Source organism: Penaeus japonicus, unplaced genomic scaffold (assembly GCF_977035675.1).
Source record: "Penaeus japonicus unplaced genomic scaffold, GWHDUDI00000001_assembly GWHDUDI00000021, whole genome shotgun sequence".
Classification (NCBI taxonomy): domain Eukaryota; kingdom Metazoa; phylum Arthropoda; class Malacostraca; order Decapoda; family Penaeidae; genus Penaeus; species Penaeus japonicus.
Window position 1 is genome coordinate 33878022 of NW_028234423.1, and position 19925 is coordinate 33897946.

The window sequence follows — 19925 nt, forward strand, 5'->3', positions numbered from 1 at the left end:
GGTATTATATATATAGAAATAATAGGATGTATGAAAGGATAGAGGAATGGGCCCTGTAAATTGATGTTTTTAAATGAAAGAAATATTTTGGGGTGGTGGCTTTGATAAGAATGATGGGTTAGTAAAATTAAATTATGAGGGTAGTAAATGGTAGTTTTGATGATAAGATAATTGATATGATGATGAGATATGATAGTTATATAGTTATTTTAACCAATATCATTTTGGGTTTTATAAACGTTATATCTATTTGGTTTTTATTATTATTAGATTATTACCATAAAAACTAATACAATTCATTATCACATAATTATTATTAATCTCAACAGGGTCATTTTACTCCATGGGTTTTGATTATCATTGTTAATATCGTGGGGAAAGATTACATTCATTATTATTACGCTATCTAAATTCATCATTATTATATCATCACATTTCATCATCATCACATCATCATCATCATCATCACCACCACCCCCTCTCATACCACCATCACATTATCTCACCACAAACCCTCTCATCCTCATCACCCCCCACCCCCATTTTCATATCATCATTTCATTTCCATCATCATTATCATCATCCCTCTAAACATCTTTATCCCCCACCACACATCCCACCATCATCTCCCATCTATCACAACAAATTAAGAACAAAAAACAGACCACGTGAAAAAAATTTTCAAAAAGTCACCGAAAAGTTCTGCTTCCTTAACTTCACTTGAACTTCCTTTACACTTGGAAAAGAAGACGAGCGAACTTCTGAAGACAAAGGGAGGAAGAAAAGGGGGGGGAGGAGAGGTGGGGGTGAGGGGTAGGGAAAAAAAGGGGGGGGGAAGGAGAGGGTGGGGGGTGAGGGAAAAGGGAAAAGGGGGGGGAGGGGGAGGGGTGGGGTGAGGGGAAGGAAAGAGGGGAGGAGGGAGGGATGGGGGGGGGGAGGAAGAAGGGAGGAGAGGAGGGGTGGGGGTGAGGGGAAGGGAAAAAGGGGAGGAAGGAGGGGGTGGGGGTGAGGGGGGAAGAAAGAGGGGAGGGAGGAGGGGTGGGGGTGAGGGAAGGAAAGAGGGGGGGAGGAGGGGTGGGGGTAGTGAAAGGAAAGAGGGGAGATGGGGGTGGGGGGGAAAAATGGGGGGAAAGGAAGGGGGGGGATGGGGGGGAGGGGAAGGAAAGAGGGGAGGAGAGGAGAGGTGGGGGTGAGGGGAAGGAAAGAGGGGGGGGAGGGGGAGGGGTGGGGGTGAGGGGGGAAGGAAAGAGGGGGGAGAGGAGGGGTGGGGGTGAGGGAAGGAAAGAGGGGAGATGGGGGTGAGGGGAAGATAGGGGGAAGGAGAGGAGGGATGGGGGTGAGGGGAAGGAAAGAGGGGAGGAGAGGAGAGGTGGGGGTGAGGGGAAGGAAAGAGGGGAGGAGAGGAGGGGTGGAAAAGGGAGGGAGGAAAGAGGGGGAGGGGGTGAGGGGAAAATAGGGGAGGAGAGGGGGATGGGGGTGGGGAGGGAAGAGGGGGGGAGGGGGAGAGGTGGGGGTGAGGGGAAGGAAAGAGGGGGGGAGAGGAGGGGTGGGGGTGAGGGGGAAGGGAAGAGGGGGAGAGGAGGGGTGGGGGTGAGGAGGAAAGAGGGGAGATGGGGGTGGGGGGAAGATAGGGGGAAGGAGAGGAGGGATGGGGGGGGAAGGGAAGGAAAGGGGGGGAGGAAGGAGAGGAGGGGGGTGAGGGGGGAGGAAAGAGGGGGGAGAGGGGGGTGGGGTGAGGGGGGAGGAAAAGAGGGGGGAGAGGAGGGGTGGGGGGGGGAGGGAAGGAAAGAGGGGATGGGGTGGGGAAGATGGGGGGAAAGGAGAGGGGGGAAAGGGGGGGGTGAGGGGAGGAAGAGGGGAGGAGAGGAGGGGTTTGGGGGGAGGAGGGGGGGGAAGGGAAAAGAGGGGGGGAGAGGAGGGGTGGGGGTGGGGGGGGAAGGGAAAAGGGGGGGGGGGAGGAGGGGGGGGGGTTTTTGGGGAAGGAAAGAGGGGGAAAAGGGGAGGAGAGGGGAAGTTGGAGGGAAAGGAGAGGAGGGAAGGGGGTGAGGGGAGGAAAAGGGGGGAGGAGAGGGGGGGTGGGGGGTGAGGGGGGAAGGAAAAGGGGGGGGGAGGAGGGGGGGGGTGAGGAAGGAAAGAGGGGAGATGGGGGTGAGGGGAAGATAGGGGGAAGGGAGGGAGGGATGGGGGGTGGGGGGAAAGGGAAAGAGGGGAGGGAGGAGAGGTGGGGGTGAGGGGAAGGAAAGAGGGGAAGGGAGGAGGGGTGGGGGTGAGGGGGGAAGGAAAGAGGGGGGAGGGGAGGGGGGGGGGGTGGGGGAAAGGGAAAAGGGGGGGGGGGGGGGGGGAGGGGAAGATGGGGGAAGGAAAGGGGAGGGAGGGATGGGGGTGAGGGGAAGAAGAGGGGAGGAGAGGAGAGGGGGGGGGGGGGAGGGGAAAAGGGAAAAGGGAGGGGGAGGAGAGGAGGGGGGGGGGGTTTGAGGGGGGAAGGAAAGAGGGGGAGAGGAGGGGGGGGGGGTGGGGAAGGAAGGGGGGAGATGGGGGTGAGGGGAGATAGGGGGAAGGGAGGGGGAAGGGGGTGAGGGAAGGAAGAGGGAGGAGAGGTGGGGGTGAGGGGAAGGAAAGAGGGGAGGAGAGGAGGGGTGGGGGTGAGGGGGGAAGGAAAGAGGGGGGAGAGGAGGGGTGGGGGTGAGGGAAGGAAAGAGGGGAGATGGGGGTGAGGGGAAGATAGGGGGAAGGAGAGGAGGGATGGGGGTGAGGGGAAGGGAGGGAGGGGGGGAGAGGAGGGGTGGGGGGGGGGGGGAGGGGAAGGGGTGAGGGAGGGGTGGGGGTGAGGGGGAGGGAAAGAGGGGGGAAGAGGGCGGGGTTTGGGGGGGAGGGAAGGAAAGAGGGGAGATGGGGGAGGGGAAGATAGGGGGAAGGAGAGGAGGGATGGGGGTGAGGGGAAGGAAAGAGGGGAGGAGAGGAGAGGTGGGGGTGAGGGGAAGGAAAGAGGGGAGGAGAGGAGGGGTGGGGGTGAGGGGAAGGAAAGAGGAAGGAGGAGAGGAAAGGAGAAATAGAGGTGAGGAGAGAAAATAGGGGAGGAGAGGATAAATGGTGGTGAGTGGAAGAAAGAGGAAGGAGGAAAGGGAGGAGAAATAGAGGTGAGGAGAGAAAAGAGGGGAGGAGAGGATAGATGGGGGTGAGAGGAAGAAAGAGGAAGAAGGAGAGGAGAGGAGAAATAGAGGTGAGGAGAGAAAAGAAGAGAGAGAAGAGATAGAGGAGAGGAGAGATGGAGGTCAGGGAAGGAAAGAGGAGAAAAAAGAAGGTAGGGGAGAGATGGAGGTGAGGGGAGAAAAAAGAGATTGAGGGGGGAGGGGGATAAAGAGGAAAGATAGGAGAGAAAAAAGAGTAAAGCCTAAGAGAAAAAAAGGGGAGCAGAAGAGAAGAGAAAATAAGAGAAAAGAAAGAGTGGAAAGAAGCAGAGAGAGAGACAGAAAAGGTAAAAAAATTGGCAGAAAAAAAAGGGAAGAAGAAGAAAAGGGAAGACAAAACAATGACGAAACATAAAAAAAGAATAGCCAGAAGAAGGAAGAGGGGGAAAAAAAAGAGAAAGGGGAAAGAGACAGAAAGGAGGGGCCCAACTCTCTCTCGAAGGTGTGGGTTCATGGCATCCTAAGGGCGCCATGTTTTTTTGTTGGGTAAAATGAGATTCAGCTGATTTTGGGACGGTATTTATTAAACCCTTTCCCTCTTCCTCTTCTTCAAACCCCTTTTGTCTTTAATTCTCTTCTCTAGACTCTACTTTCTTAAATCCCTTTTTTTATCCTACTTAAGCCCCTGTCTTGTTTTTGTCTCTTTAAATTTCTCTTCTTTAGGATTTTCTCTCTATATTTATTTTCTATTTATCAATCTCTTTGTTTCTCAGTTCTCTTTCTGTCTCATCTTCTTTCCCTCTTGATTCCCTTTCTCTCGACTTTTTTGTCTCCCACTTCTCTCTTTCTCTCTCTCTTAACCTCTTTCCCTCTTAAATCCGTTTCTCTCGACCTCTCTATCTCTCACTTCTCTCTTTCTCTCTCTTAACACTTTCTCCCTGATTTCTCTCGACCTCTCTGCCACTCATTTCTCTCTCTCCGTCAACCTCTTCCCCTCTGAATTCCTTTTCTCTCAACCTCTATATCTCTCACCTCTCTCTCTGTGTCAGCCTCTTTCCCTCTGAATTCCCTTTCTCTCAACCTCTTTGTCTCTCACTTCTCTCTCTTTCTCTTTCTTTTTCTCTCTCTCTCTTTTCCTCTTCCCCCTCTCTCAATCTCTCTCTCTCTCTCTTTTACTTAAATCCCTTTCACCCAACTCTTCTATCTCTCCTTCTCTCTCTCTCTCTCTCTCTCACCCTCTCTCTCTCTCTCTCTCTCTCTCTCTCTCTCTCTCTCTCTCTCTCTCTCTCTCTCTCTCTCTCCCTCTCTCTCTCTCTCTCTCTCTCTCTCTTTCTTAAATCCCTTTCTCCCAACCTCTCTATCTCTCACTTCTCTCTCTCTCTCTCTCTCTCTCTCTCTCTCTCTCTCTCTCTCTCTCTCTCTCCCTCTCTCTCTCTCTCTCTCTCTCTCTCTCTTCCCTCTCTCTCTCTTTCTTAACCTCTCTCTTTCTTAAATCCCTTTCTCCCAACCTCTCTCTCTCTCTCTCTCTCTCTCTCTCTCTCTCTCTCTCTCTCTCTCTCTCTCTCTCTCTCTCTCTCTCTCTCTCTCTCTCTCTCTCTCTCTCTCTTTCTTAACCTCTCTCTTTCTTAAATCCCTTTCTCCCAACCTCTCTATCTCTCACTTCTCTCTCTCTCTCTCTCTCTTAACCTCTTTCCCTCTCAATATCCGTTCTCTCATCTTTTCTCTCTCTCTCTCTCACTTCTCTCTCTCTCAACCTCTTTCCCTCTCAATATCCGTTCTCTCATCTTTTCTCTCTCTCTCTCTCTCATTATACCATACTTCCTCTTAATCCTTCCCTGTCCCACTTCAGAGATCGGACTCTGTTAGCTGAGGATGGTCACATCTGCTGAGTCACTGTGATCCTGCGGAAAAATGGAGAGAAGGTGGGAAGGGAGGGAGAAGAGGGGGGAGGGGGGAGGAAAGAGGGGAGGGAGGGAGGGAGAAGGAGGGGGGAGGGGGGGTGAAGAGGGGGGAAGGAGGGAGAAGAGGGGGGAGGAGAGAGGGGAGGGAGGGAGGGTGAAGAGGGGGGAGGGAGGGAGAAGAGGGGGAGGAGGGAGGGAGAAGAGGGGGAAGGAGAGAAGGGAGGGAGGGAGGGAGAAGAGGGGGGAGGAAAGAGGGGAGGGAGGGAGAAGAGGGGGGAGGAGAGAGGGGAGGGAGGGAGAAGAGGGGGGAGGAGAGAGGGGAGGGAGGGAGAAGAGGGGGGAGGAGAGAGGGGAGGGAGGGAGGTTATGGGGGGGGAAGGAAGTAGGGGAGGAAAGGAGGTGATGGGGGGAGGGGAAATGAGGGATGGGGAGAAATAGGTGAGGGGGAGGGAAAAGAGGTGATGGTGGAGGAAAGAGGTTATAGAGGGGGAGGAAATGAGTGATGGGGGAGGAAAGGAGGTGATGGTAGGAAAGAGGTTATGGTAGGAGAAGGGGGTAGGGGGAGAAAGGAGGTGATGGGGGAGCAAGAGGTGATGGGGAGGTAAGGAGGTGATGGGGATGAGAGGAGTGATTGGTGATGAAAGGAGGTGAATGTGAGGAAGATGTGATGGGGGATAGAGGGGGTGAGGGGGAGAAGAGGGTGATGGGGAAGGAAAGGTGATGGGGGAGAAAGGAGGAGAATGGGGGAGAAAGGAGGAGAATGGGGGGGAGTAAGGAGGTGATGGGGGAGATAAGGAGTGATGGGGAGGAAAGAGGGGGAAGTGAGGGAGGGAGAGAGAAGGGGGAAGGGGGAGGAAGGGAGGGAGGAGAGGGAAGGGAGAACGAGGTGATGGGGGAGGAGGGAGAGGGAGAATTAATGAAAGAGGTGATGGGGGAGGAGGCGGAGGGGAGAAGAGGGGATGAAGGAGTGAGAGGGGGGAGGAAAGAGAGAGATGGTGGAGGAAAGAGGGGTGGGAGATGGGGGGGGGAGGATAAGAGGTGGAAGGGAAGGGTGACAAAGGTTAAGAGGGGAGTGTAGAGTTAAGAAGTTGAGTGGGGTAAGTTGAGAGGGGAGGTGAGAGAGGACGAGAGAAAGGGGGGGGGAGAAAGGAGTGATGAAGGAAGAAAGAGGGGGAGGGAGGGAAGGAAAGGAGGTGATTGGGGGAGGAGAGAGAAAAGGAGGAGGGAGGAAAATGTGAGAAGGGAGGAAAGGGAGTAGAGGGGGAGAAAGAGGGGAGGAGAGAGGGGGAGGAAAGGAGGGAGAGAGGGGGAGGAAGGGAGGGGAAGAGGGAGGGGAGAGAGAAGAGGGGGGAGGAGAGAAGGGTTAGGGAGGGAGGAAGAGGTATGGGGGAGGAAAAGAGGGTGAAGGAGGGAGGGAGAAAAGAAGAAAGAAGGGGGGAGTAGAGAAGTAAAGTGTAGAGCGTAGAGTGAAGATTGAAGGAAGCTAGAAGTGAGAGAAGAAAAAAAGAATGAAAAGAGGGTGAAGAGGTCGGAGGGAGGGAGAAGAGGGGGGAGGAGGGAGAAGAGAGGGAAGGAGGGAGAAAGGAGATGAGGGAGGGTGGGAGAGAGTAGATGAGAGGAGTAGAGGAGGAAGGAGAGAGAGAGAGTGCGTGAGAAAAAAGAGGGGGGGAGGAGAGGTGGAGAGGGAGAACCGGTGAGGGGGGATGTGGGGGGGTGGGAGGCTGGGGGAAGAGAGGGGGGGGAGGCTGATGCCTCTGAGGGTCGAAGGATTACGAAAAGGATTCATAATTTTTTAAGTCAGTGAGGACCTTTCCTTTAAATTAAAGAGTATCTGAGGTGAGTGGTGAAGGGTTTTTGACTGAAGGAGAATTTGGGGGGAAGGGAAAGGGGTAGTTTTAAAGGGGTTTTAGATTTGTGAGCTAAGGATGTGTAGGTTGTCTTAATGATGGGGATTTTGGTTAAAGTCATACGTAATAGGTTGGTGGTGGGATTCGTTTTTTTACGAGAGGGCATACAAACATACATACGTTTTTGTGTATAGTGTTTATTTGAATAAAGTGGGTGTTGGTATGGTATATATATATATATAGAACACTAATATAACATATATGACTATATTATCTACTCTCTTGACATATATTATTTATTTATATATATATATATATGTATGTATGTATGTATCAAAGTATATATATATATATATATATATTATATAATATATATATATATGTTATATATATATGCTTATATATATATATATAAAATATATATACATATATACCATATATATATGTATTTCTATATATATATATATATACTATATATATATAATATATATATATATATTTACTTCGCCCCGCATATATATTATATATATAAAGTAAGTACCCTAAATAAACAGATAATCCGTTCTCCCCCGCAGAGACCTTATATACGCACCTTACAAAATAAAGAAAGAACTCAAGTACTGGGAAGCCATCTGACATTTTCTTTTATCAAGTGTTTTTATACCACAGTTTTTATCCCACAGTCTATATACAACGGTTAAATTTAATTATAATTCGTGCCTCTAAAGGATTATCAATAAACACTCTTTATGACGACAAAACATTTCTCAGATACGTGCGTCGGAAATATTCTGTTCAGTCGTCAACTAAAAAGATAAATAGATAAATAAAATAAATAAACAAATAAACGAAGGTCAGGATGAAAAAAATAAAAAAGGTCCCATGCATTAAAAAAAAAACATATATGGAAAATATTCAAGAGAAAAGAAGAGAAACAGAAATAAAATATATATATATATAGATATAGATACAACAGGCTAAGTCAGATAATGAATATCTATCAACCTCATAAATGTGTCAACTGATCTCGAAAAAATGCACATCAATCAGTATCACATTGGAAATCACCCAAACCTTTCCTCGGATTCCAGGGAGATGTTATATGTGATTTTTAAAATAGAAGAATATTTTGGCTAATTTTGGTGAACAGATTTATGGGTGTGGCCCCCCCCCTTACCCCTAAAGATTCAGTACTGATTACGGAAAAAAAAAATGTTTTATTCCTATGATAACACCCTACGGTAGTGACTTATCCCTTTCCCTATGCACACACTAATTTATATATATATATTTAATATATATATATATATTTATATATATATAGAGCTGTGAGTTATTGTTTGGTTATGAGGGTTGAAAACTATAATATATATGTACATATGTATACACACACACCAAATACACACACACACACAAACACACACACAAACACACACATACATATATATGTATATATATACATATATGAAAATATATATATATATATATATATATATATATATATATATATATATATATATATATATTATTATATATCATATTATATATATATATATATATAAATATATATATCTATATATATATATATATATATAAATATATTTATATATATATAATATATTCTATATATACTATAAATATATATTTTATATATATATATATATATATATATATATATATATATAACATATATATACATAATTCAACCCACACTATAGTATATAATGGCACACCCCATCTTCCCATAAAAAAAAATCCCACACCAAAACTTGCAATTTCTTCAAAAAATTACATGTCCATCAATACACCAAAACCCACGTACCACACCAAGATCAAGAAAGTCCAAATCCCGAAGTGAAATAGGGTACGATTTCCACATCTCCGTTATGAAAAAGACGAAATAAAAAGATAGATTGGACATTTCGTTTCACTAGCTGTGGTTCGCAGGTTGACTTATGGTTGGCGGGTCGAGTACGTGTTTGGATTGTTAAATCAATCTTTGTAAATATTATGAGATTGAGAAATATCCATAAAGAGAACGATTGGCTTTCAAAAAAAAAAAAAAAAAAAAACGGTGATAAGGGAAAATGTGTGTTTGTTTGTGTGTTTGTGTGTTTGTGTGTGTGTGTATGTGTGTGTGTGTGTGTGGGTGGGTGTGTTTGTATGTGTGTGTGTGTGTAAGTGTGTCTGTGTTTGTGTGTGTATGTGTGCGTGTGTGTGTGTGTGTGTGTGTGTGTGTGTGTGTTTGTGTGTGTGTGTGCGTGTGTGTGTGCCTTCTACTATAGAAGCCCTGGAGGAACGAGTGTCAACTTAAGACTCCCACATCCCACATGATATGAGGGTAATATGGATAATAGTAATGATATTAACAATAACAGCAATGATAACTAAAATAACAACAATAATGATGATAACAGCAATGATATTGATAGCAATAACAATGATGATAGTAATGATGATGATAATGATATTAATGATAACGACGATAATAATGAGAATAACAATGACATAGTTAATGATAATTATTATAATAATAATAATGATAATGATGACAAAAATAATTACAGAAATGATAATGATGCCAATAGTAATAATTACAATAATTATAATAATAATAGCAATAATGATAATAATAATAATGAGAGCAAAATGATGATGATAACAATAATAATAGTGACAATAATGATGATCATGATAACAACAATATAAATGATGATAATAACGTTACTAATAACAATGATGATAGTCATAGTATTAACAAAGCCAAAATATAAAATATAATGCTGGCAACACAACAACAATAGTAACGGGACAAAAAAAAAATACATTTCTAAGTTTATAGGGGCCAGACGCTGATATCGCGTGAGACTCCGCTCTCTTTAGCCAATCAGAAAGCCGCGACAGAAACGTTAAGGCCAGGTATAGTTCTACCACCTTTTCAAAATGTTATTTTTAGAAAATTACATTAATCGTGAATAGTCATAGTGAAAAGGTGGTTAGGAAGTGTTCTATGATTATCGAAAATTACTTATGATTATCGTGTGTATAAGTAAGGTTCATTTTAAATAAGTAACGGTCATCAATGCTTGGGAGAAGTGTTATAGTGAATGAAAATATCTTGCCCTACATGATATAAACACGTAATATTATAATTAGGTGTTTGCTCATATACTAAAACGAAATGTCAATCCATCTTGGTCTAATTTACGAAATTATTCAATCACTAAGATGAAAATTCAGTATAAAAGGATCAAATCGTATTCCGTTTTCTTCAGTGCCGTCTTTCATCTGTTACTGGATAGTCAGATACTCCTTCCAATCCTGCTTATGATGAATGATATTATCAACGAATGTAGCATGAATAGCCAAGTAGCTTATTGCGAACTCTGCTTGGTAATCCAATGCTTTTTTTTTTTTTTTTTAAAGGTTTTACAAAAGGAGAATAGATAAGAAAGGTATTATTGATAATTTCACCTCAACAATGTACGTGTTGCTGTGGTGTATGAAACCCAGTGGACAGGCGTATAATACCAATTTTGATACGTATATCTAGTCATTTATCGCCCTATGTATATTTGTTAGAATATGTTCATGCACACACACACACACACAAATAAACATGTATATATGTGTGTATATATATGTATATAGAGAGAGAGATATATAGATAGATAGAGATAGAAAATATAGGTCAAGATTAGGATATATACCATATTATGTACATATACACTGTATATTATACATATATATATATATATATAATATAACATATAATCATGATCTCTCATCTCGCTCGCTATATATATATAAAGTATATATATATATATATATATATATTATATATATATATATAATTATATATAAAATATATGTATATATAATTATATATATATATTTATTTATTTATATATATATATATAATATATATATTATATATATATATACAGATGTATTTATATAGGCACTGTATATCTATATATATTATATATATATATATATATATATATTTGCCAATTATTTATATATATTATTATATTTATAATATATATATATATTATATAATATAATATATATATATTTTATATATATACATTTATATATATATATTTAGAATATATAATTTATATATAATATTATATATATATACATATATATATATATATATTTATTATCTCTATTTTACATTTTTAATATTTATGATTATATATATATCACTATATATTATATATCTACCTATCATATACTATATACATGTATTTAGACATGTTATAGGGGCATGTATATATTATATATATATATATATATATATTATAATATATATATATATTATATATAATATATTATCTACACACACACACACTCCACACACACACACAATCATGTCACACACACACATTTATATAGATATATATATATATTATATTATATATATATATATATATATATATATTATATTATGTACATAAGAGTCGTAGTTAGTATATTTACATACCAATTATATGTTTGAAGGTGTCATTGTGCTCTATGTGTTGTCATGAATGTATATATTGATGGTTATATTTTTTATATACACTATATAGTATAGAATGTTATTTATATGACATTTAATAGTTATATATTTTGGTAGTGAGGTATTATATATGGATATATATATATATATATATATATATATATATAGTATGTATAAATCACATACATATTATATAATTATATATATATATATATATATATATATATTCTATATATTTTATTATACAATATATATGGTAATATTGTACTATGATATATATATATATATATATATTGGTATGTACTGGTTATGTTTTATGGTTATTTATATATTGACATATATATATCATGTGATTATATATATGTATGTATATATATAGTATATATATATATATATATATATATATACATATATATATTTATATATACATGGTATTGTATATATATATTATCATATAGTGTGTGTGTCCATTGTATATATTTCTCTCCAGTGGAGCCTCGCACCCTCAAAAGCCTTGCCCTTCCTCTCCCGCCTTTCCACCCTTTCGAAGCGTTCTATCGCAACGACCTGCCAACCAAGTCCCGCGCCCGCAGTGTGATATGGAAAGCCCTCCGCCGCCGTGTGTCCTTGCGCCGCAGGTTGGATTATGAAGGAGGCGCGCAGTGAATCAAGTGGCAGGGCGTGTGAGAAGCAGCGGAAGGGGCGCGAGATGGTCTTCAAGGGTCATGGTTTTTGAGTTGAAGCGGGGGTCAAGGAGTGAGTAGGAGGGGGATCGAAGGGAGGGAGCGGGAGTGGAACGGGGGAGGGGGGAGAAAGGGAGAGAGAGAGGGAGGGAGGATGGGGGGAGAGAGGGAGGGGAGAGTGGGGAGGGAGGAGGGATAGAGAACGAGAGAAGAGAGAGAGAGAGAGAGAGCGACGACGACCCAGACCAAAGAGCGTCCAGCTACGCGCGATAGCAGAGCTTCTACTCCAGTTGATCCACTAGCTAAAACATAAATACCCAAATACATGAATAAACACACACACACACAAACCCCTTTCACTCTTCCCTCTCTCTCTCTCACTTCTATCTCTCTCCACTCTCTCTCTCACTCTCTCTCTCTCTCTCTCTCACTATATATATATATATATATTTTTATTTATATATATATATATATATATATTATATATATTATGTATTTAATATAATATATATATATACATTTTATATAATATATATATATTTATATATATATATATATATATATATATTATATATATTATATATAAAAAAATAAATAAATATAATATATAATTATATTATATTTATACATATATATTATATATATAAAATAAAATCAAATATAAATATAATATATATATATATATAATATCTAATATATTTCATAATTATATATTATATATGTTATATGTATTTATACATATACTTATTATTATGTATATATATATAATATAATTTAATATATTTATAATAGTTCAATATATATCCTATATATATTAATATATATATGTTTCATATCATATATATAATATATATATCATATATATATATATATATTATGATTTATCCATAGTCATAACTAAATTATACCTATATATAGATATATCTATTGTTATAGATATAATCATGTTTTATATTATATATATAAAATTATATAATATAATATATATATATTTATATATAGATAATACATGTATATTTTATATATTAATATATATAATATATTATAATTATATATATATATATATATATATTTATAAACATGTAATTTCATGTATAATGTATATATATATATCAATATATATATATATAATATTTTATATGTGTGTGGTTGTGGGTGTGTGTGTGTGTGTGTGTGTGTGTTGTGCGTGAGGGTGTGTGGTGGGAGTGTGTGTGTGTGTTTGTGTGTGTGTGTGTTGAGTGTGTCTGAATCTGTGTTGACTGAATGTGTGTCCGCTGTGTGAGTGTGGTGCATATGTATGTTTCTTACTAAGAGAGGCCGTTGTCACTGTAATCTGTCCCCTGGCTGTCGTCACCGTTGTGTGGAAAAATATTTGCAATTTAAAACAGTGAAACAGTTATCAAGAGCAATCAAGATTTAGGGCTTAAACTGGTTTCACATACCGGGGGAGAGTAGTACAATAACCTTCTTCTCGCTCCGCTTTTACAACGACTTGTAATATGACCCGTAATATACATGGTACACCCGCCATATATCCTCTCTCGGTCTGATGAACGCACGGTGTTAGCGTGAGACCTTGATTTAAGAATGTAATGACGGCACCCTTATTTACGGTCATGCTGAAGCGCCAGTTTCTATTAAGACTCAATCAAAAAAAATGGGTGGTAACTGGTACGCCAACCGCATTCAAGTGGCAAGATACTCCCACATGTTTGCTGCTACTGTGCGGAAAATCTGCCCGAAGCCCCGAGTCATATGGACGGAGCAAAATGTCTCTGATTTTCAGTCTCTCATGCTCATTATGCCGAAAAGAATTTATGATATGTGAATATCGTTTGTGAAGCAATACTCGGTTTTTTGTGTTTGTTGTTGAGTGTGGTAAGCATTGCGTGTAGAATGAAAACGGATGGTTAATATATAGATCACGTTATCAGTTACTTATATGTCTTTTACGTTTTTTTTTTTCGTTTTTTTTTTTTTTTGAATAAAGTCTTCTTGGTGATGATGGATCGATCCTTGTACAAATATATTAATGACAAATGCTTTGTACAATAACACACCGCCAGCAAAGACAAAGGGATATTCAACAAGACGAATATAAATGATATTCTCGTTTATTGAGTGTACGAAGTGAGTGCCGCCATCATTAAACACCTGTTTTATAGGTGATATATTGTAACACTGATGGAAATATCGTAGATATTCGAGGACACGCACGATCGCTCGAGTAGGCGCAGCTTAGTGACGCATTCTCATCACGATCGTTGCAGCTGAGATGAGCGTTAACATGACCAGATGGTGACCCAGAATGAACATCTTCTTCTCGGGGTGTTGCGTAGAAAGTGTGTGCAAAATACCGGCAGTATTTAAGGAAATGTTTTAGGAAAAAAAAAAAAATACTAGTCTTAATTGTGTGTTGACCCTGAATTGTGTGTTGACCCTGAATTGTGTGTTGACCCTGAATTGTGTGTTGACACTGAATTGTGTGTTGACCCTGAATTGTGTGTTGACCCTGAATTGTGCGGTGACCCTGAATTGTGTGTTGACCCTGAATTGTGCGTTGACCCTGAATTGTGTGTTGACCCTGAATTGTGCGTTGACCTTGAATTGTGGGCATTGACCCTGAATTGTGTGTTGACCCTGAATTGTGTGTTGACCCTGAATTGTGTGTTGACCCTGAATTGTGTGTTGACCCTGAATTGTGTGTTGACCCTGAATTGTGTGTTGACCCTGAATTGTGTGTTGACCCTGAATTGTGTGTTGACCCTGAATTGTGTGTTGACCCTGAATTGTGTGTTGACCCTGAATTGTGTGTTGACCCTGAATTGTGTGTTGACCCTGAATTGTGTGTTGACCCTGAATTGTGCGGTGACCCTGAATTGTGTGTTGACCCTGAATGGTGCGTTGACCTTGAATTGTGCGGTGACCCTGAATTGTGTGTTGACCCTGAATTGTGCGTTGACCTTGAATTGTGGGCATTGACCCTGAATTGTGTGTTGACCCTGAATTGTGTGTTGACCCTGAATGGCGCGTTGACACTGAATCGCTTGTTATCCCTGAATTGTCGCGGTGACCCTGAATAGTGTGTTGACCTTGAATGGCGCGTTGACCCTGAATAGCGCGTTGACCCTGAATGGTGCGTTGACCCTGAATGGGGTGTTGACCCTGAATAGCGCGTTGACCCTGAATTGTGCGTTGACCTTGAATTGTGGGCATTGACCCTGAATTGTGTGTTGACCCTGAATTGTGTGTTGACCCTGAATTGTGCGGTGACCCTGAATTGTGTGTTGACCCTGAATTGTGTGTTGACCCTGAATTGTGCGTTGACCCTGAATTGTGGGCATTGACCCTGAATTGTGTGTTGACCCTGAATCGTGTGTTGACCCTGAATTGTGTGTTGACCCTGAATTGTGTGTTGACCCTGAATTGTGTGTGGACCCTGAATTGTGCGTTGACCTTGAATTGTGGGCATTGACCCTGAATTGTGTGTTGACCCTGAATTGTGTGTTGACCCTGAATTGTGCGGTGACCCTGAATTGTGTGTTGACCCTGAATTGTGCGTTGACCTTGAATTGTGGGCATTGACCCTGAATTGTGTGTTGACCCTGAATTGTGTGTTGACCCTGAATTGTGCGTTGACCCTGAATTGTGTGTTGACCCTGAATTGTGCGTTGACCCTGAATTGTGGGCATTGACCCTGAATTGTGCGTTGACCCTGAATTGTGTGTTGACCCTGAATTGTGTGTTGACCTTGAATGGCGCGTTGACCCTGAATTGTAGCGGTGACCCTGAATAGTGTGTTGACCTTGAATGGCGCGTTGACCCTGAATTGTGTGTTGACCTTGAATGGCGCGTTGACCCTGAATTGTGTGTTAGCCCTGAATCGTGTGTTGACCCTGAATTGTGCGGTGACCCTGAATTGTGTGTTGACCCTGAATTGTGCGTTGACCTTGAATTGTGCGTTGACCCTGAATTGTGGGCATTGACCCTGAATTGTGTGTTGACCTTGAATGGCGCGTTGACCCTGAATTGTGTGTTAGCCCTGAATCGTGTGTTGACCCTGAATTGTGCGGTGACCCTGAATTGTGTGTTGACCCTGAATTGTGCGTTGACCTTGAATTGTGGGCATTGACCCTGAATTGTGTGTTGACCCTGAATTGTGTGTTGACCCTGAATTGTGTGTTGACCCTGAATTGTGTGTTGACCCTGAATTGTGTGTTGACCCTGAATTGTGTGTTGACCTTGAATGGCGCGTTGACCCTGAATTGTGTGTTAGCCCTGAATCGTGTGTTGACCCTGAATTGTGCGGTGACCCTGAATTGTGTGTTGACCCTGAATTGTGCGTTGACCTTGAATTGTGGGCATTGACCCTGAATAGTGCGTTGACCCTGAATTGTGTGTTGACCCTGAATAGTGTGTTGACCTTGAATGGCGCGTTGACCCTGAATAGCGCGGTGACCCTGAATAGTGTGTTGACCTTGAATGGCGCGTTGACCCTGAATAGCGCGTTGACCCTGAATGGTGCGTTGACCCTGAATGGGGTGTTGACCCTGAATAGCGCGTTGACCCTAAGATTATTTTCTGCCTCGGATTACGGGATATCTTAGCAACAGCGATGGTATGTGACTGTGATTTATGATGTTTAAAAAAGTCAGTGTAAGTTGTAAATTGTTTGGGGTTCTTAATCCTATGTTGTTTATTGTTCTATGTATCGCTTACAGTGTTTATGTAGTGAGGAATGGCTCTATTGAATGCTGTGTTGGTAATATATGCGTAACCATCTCTCTTTCTTTTTCTTTCTTTCTCTCTCTCTCTATCTCTATTTCTCTCTTCTCTCTCTCTTTCTTTCTTTCTCTCTCTCTCTCTTTCTTTTTCTTTCTTTCTCTCTCTCTCTCTCTCTCTCTCTCTCTCTCTCTCTCTCTCTCTCTATATATATATATTTATATTTATTTTTTATATATATATATTTATATAATATAATATTTACATATATTTTATATATTTAACAATATATTTTTAAAATATTATATTATATATTTTTTATAATTTTTTATATATATATATGTGTGGGGGGGTGTGTTTTGTGGGGTTGTGTTTTGTGTGTGTTTAGTGTGTGTGTGGGCCCCCGGTGTGTTTATATTTATAAATTAATTATATATTTTTTATTATATATAAAAAATATTTTTTTATATATATATTATTTTTAGTATATTTAATTTTTATATTTTGAAAATTTTATAATTAGTTATATTTTTATTAATATATATTTATATATTTATATATATAATATACATATATTTAATATTCATATACATACAAAAAAAAAATTTGCAAGGAACTAGCGTCTTAAAAGCCCCCAAAAAAAGTTTATGTGACTCGATCCCCAACAATTTTCCGTGATTTTTCCTTGATGTGTCCTATTTTTGTGGCGCCCAATTTGTAAAAGTAGGGGAAACCACCCAGTTAGAAAAGGTTTAACACAAATTAATTTTTTTCATTACTATTAATTATCTTTTTCCCAATCTTATAATCTTTGGTTCTTAATATTTTATTCGTTTATCTTTAAATTTTTCCATTATTCATCACTAGAATCGAAATTCATAGCAATATTACTCAAAACTCCCTGAGGGTTAAGTGAGAAAGCACTGTACGTACAGTGCTGTATTTGGTTTTACAGTGAGGAAAGGGGGAAAAATGGAAAAAAAATTAAAAGACAGTGTAGTGAAAAGCATTACAAGAGAAAAGTGAAAAGTGAAGGAAAGCCCCCTTTTAAATACAGTTTAAGTGAAAAGATTTCAATTTGGGGGAAAAATGAGAAAGCACTGTAAATTTCAGTGGCAGTTACAAAACATTTTCAATTTAGAAAAAAGTGGAAAAAGGGGAGAAAAACTTTAAATTCAGTTTCAGTGTTTTCGTTTTAAAGGGGAGAGAGAACGCACGGTGGGGAAAAATACAGTTTTCCCCGGCTAAAATAAGGGGGCAGTTTTTTGTAAGACGATTTGGGATTTAACCGGGATTAGCTTTAAACGCCGGGCTTTTTTCATGTCCCCTTATCATTATCTTGTTATCGTTTCAAAAAAATTAAACTTCTTCCCTATCTTAAACCCCCCCTCCCATTAAAACTCCTTTTTTTCATTATTGTTGTTTCTTTAGCAGTTTTTTTCTTTAATTTCGTTTTTATTAAAAAAAACATTATTTTTTTTCCGGTTTTTTATCATTTATTATTTAAATGGATTTAATCGTTTTCAATTTCATTTCATTTTTTTTAATTTTTTATTAACGTTTTTTTTAATTTTATCTTCATTACATAATAATTTTTTCATATCAATTATAACTATCAGTATTATTTATTTTATTTCTATCAATTTTTATTATTATCTTCAAATTTTCTTTTTTTATTTTAAAAAATCATTATTATTATAAAAAACCCTTTTTAACATTATCAAATTTAAATTCAATATGTTATTTCATTAACATTTTCATCAACATTTTCTTCAATATCATTTTTCATCAACCCAAAATCGCCCCTTTAATCCAAAAAATTTTTTAGTCACCATCCCAGCATCATCACCTTTACTTACCTAAATTTTTCATCTTTAAAAATCTAAAAACCTTTCCATCATCTTTTCGGCAATTTATTATGTCATTTATCATTAAAATTTTTTACCGGGAAAACAATACGAAATATTACTGACTTTTTCACTCAGGGTCACCGTTTTTTCTCATAGATTTATGGGGTTGTCTTCTTCAACTAGCGCTTTGAGAGGTTGGGAAATTTCTTGTTAGCGTGAATTTGTAAACGGTGCCCTTTTAAAAGTGTGTTGACCCTTTTAATTTGGGGCGGGGTTTACCCTGAAATTTTGTGTTGACCTTGAATTGGGCGCGTTTTACCTTTAATTTTTTTGTGTTGGCCCTTTAATTTGTTTTTTTTGTTTTTACCCCGAATTTTTTCCGGGTGACCCTGAAATTTTTGTGTTGACCCCCGAAATTGTGCGTTGACCCTTTAATTTTGGGCATTGACCCTGGGTTTTTTTTCCCCCATAGGTCCCGGTGATGTCTTCTTTAACTAGCGTTTTTTGGAAAAATGAATCGCTTTTGGGTTTTCCCTGGGAAATTTTCGCGGTGAACCCCCAATTGTGTGTTGACCTTGAATGGCGCGTTGACCCTGAATAGGGGTTGAACCCCGAATGGTGGTTGACCCTGAATGGGGTGTTGACCCTGTTTGCGCGTTGACCCTAAGATTATTTTCTGCCTCGGATTACGGGATTTCTTAGCAAAAAGCGAAAGGATGTGCTGTTTATTTATGATGTTTTTTAAAAAAAAACAGTGTAAGTTGTAAATTGTTTGGGGGGTTTTTAATTTCCCATGTTGTTTATTGTTCTATGTTTTCGGTTTCAGTGTTTTTGTTTTGAGGAATTTGGGCCCATTGAATGCTGTGTTGGTAATATAAAGCGTAACCCTCTCTCTTTTTTTTTCTTTCCCTTTTTCTCTTTTTCTCTCTATCTCTATTTCTCTCTTTCCCCCTCTTTCTTTCTTTCTCTTTTTTTCTTCTTTTCTCTCTCTTTCTCTCTTCTCTTCTCTTTCCCTTTCTTTCTCTCTCCTCTCCTCTCTTTCTCTCTTTTCTTCTCAAATCTCTTCTCTTCTCTCTCTTCCTTTCTCCTCTATCTCTTCTCTCTCTCTCCCCTTTTCTCTCTAAATTTATATATAATTTATTTATTTTTTTATATTTACATTTTATTTTATTTATATTTATATATATAAAATTTTTATTTTATATATATAATATATATATTTATAGATATAATATATTATTTATTATATATACATTTATATTATATATTTATATATATATATAT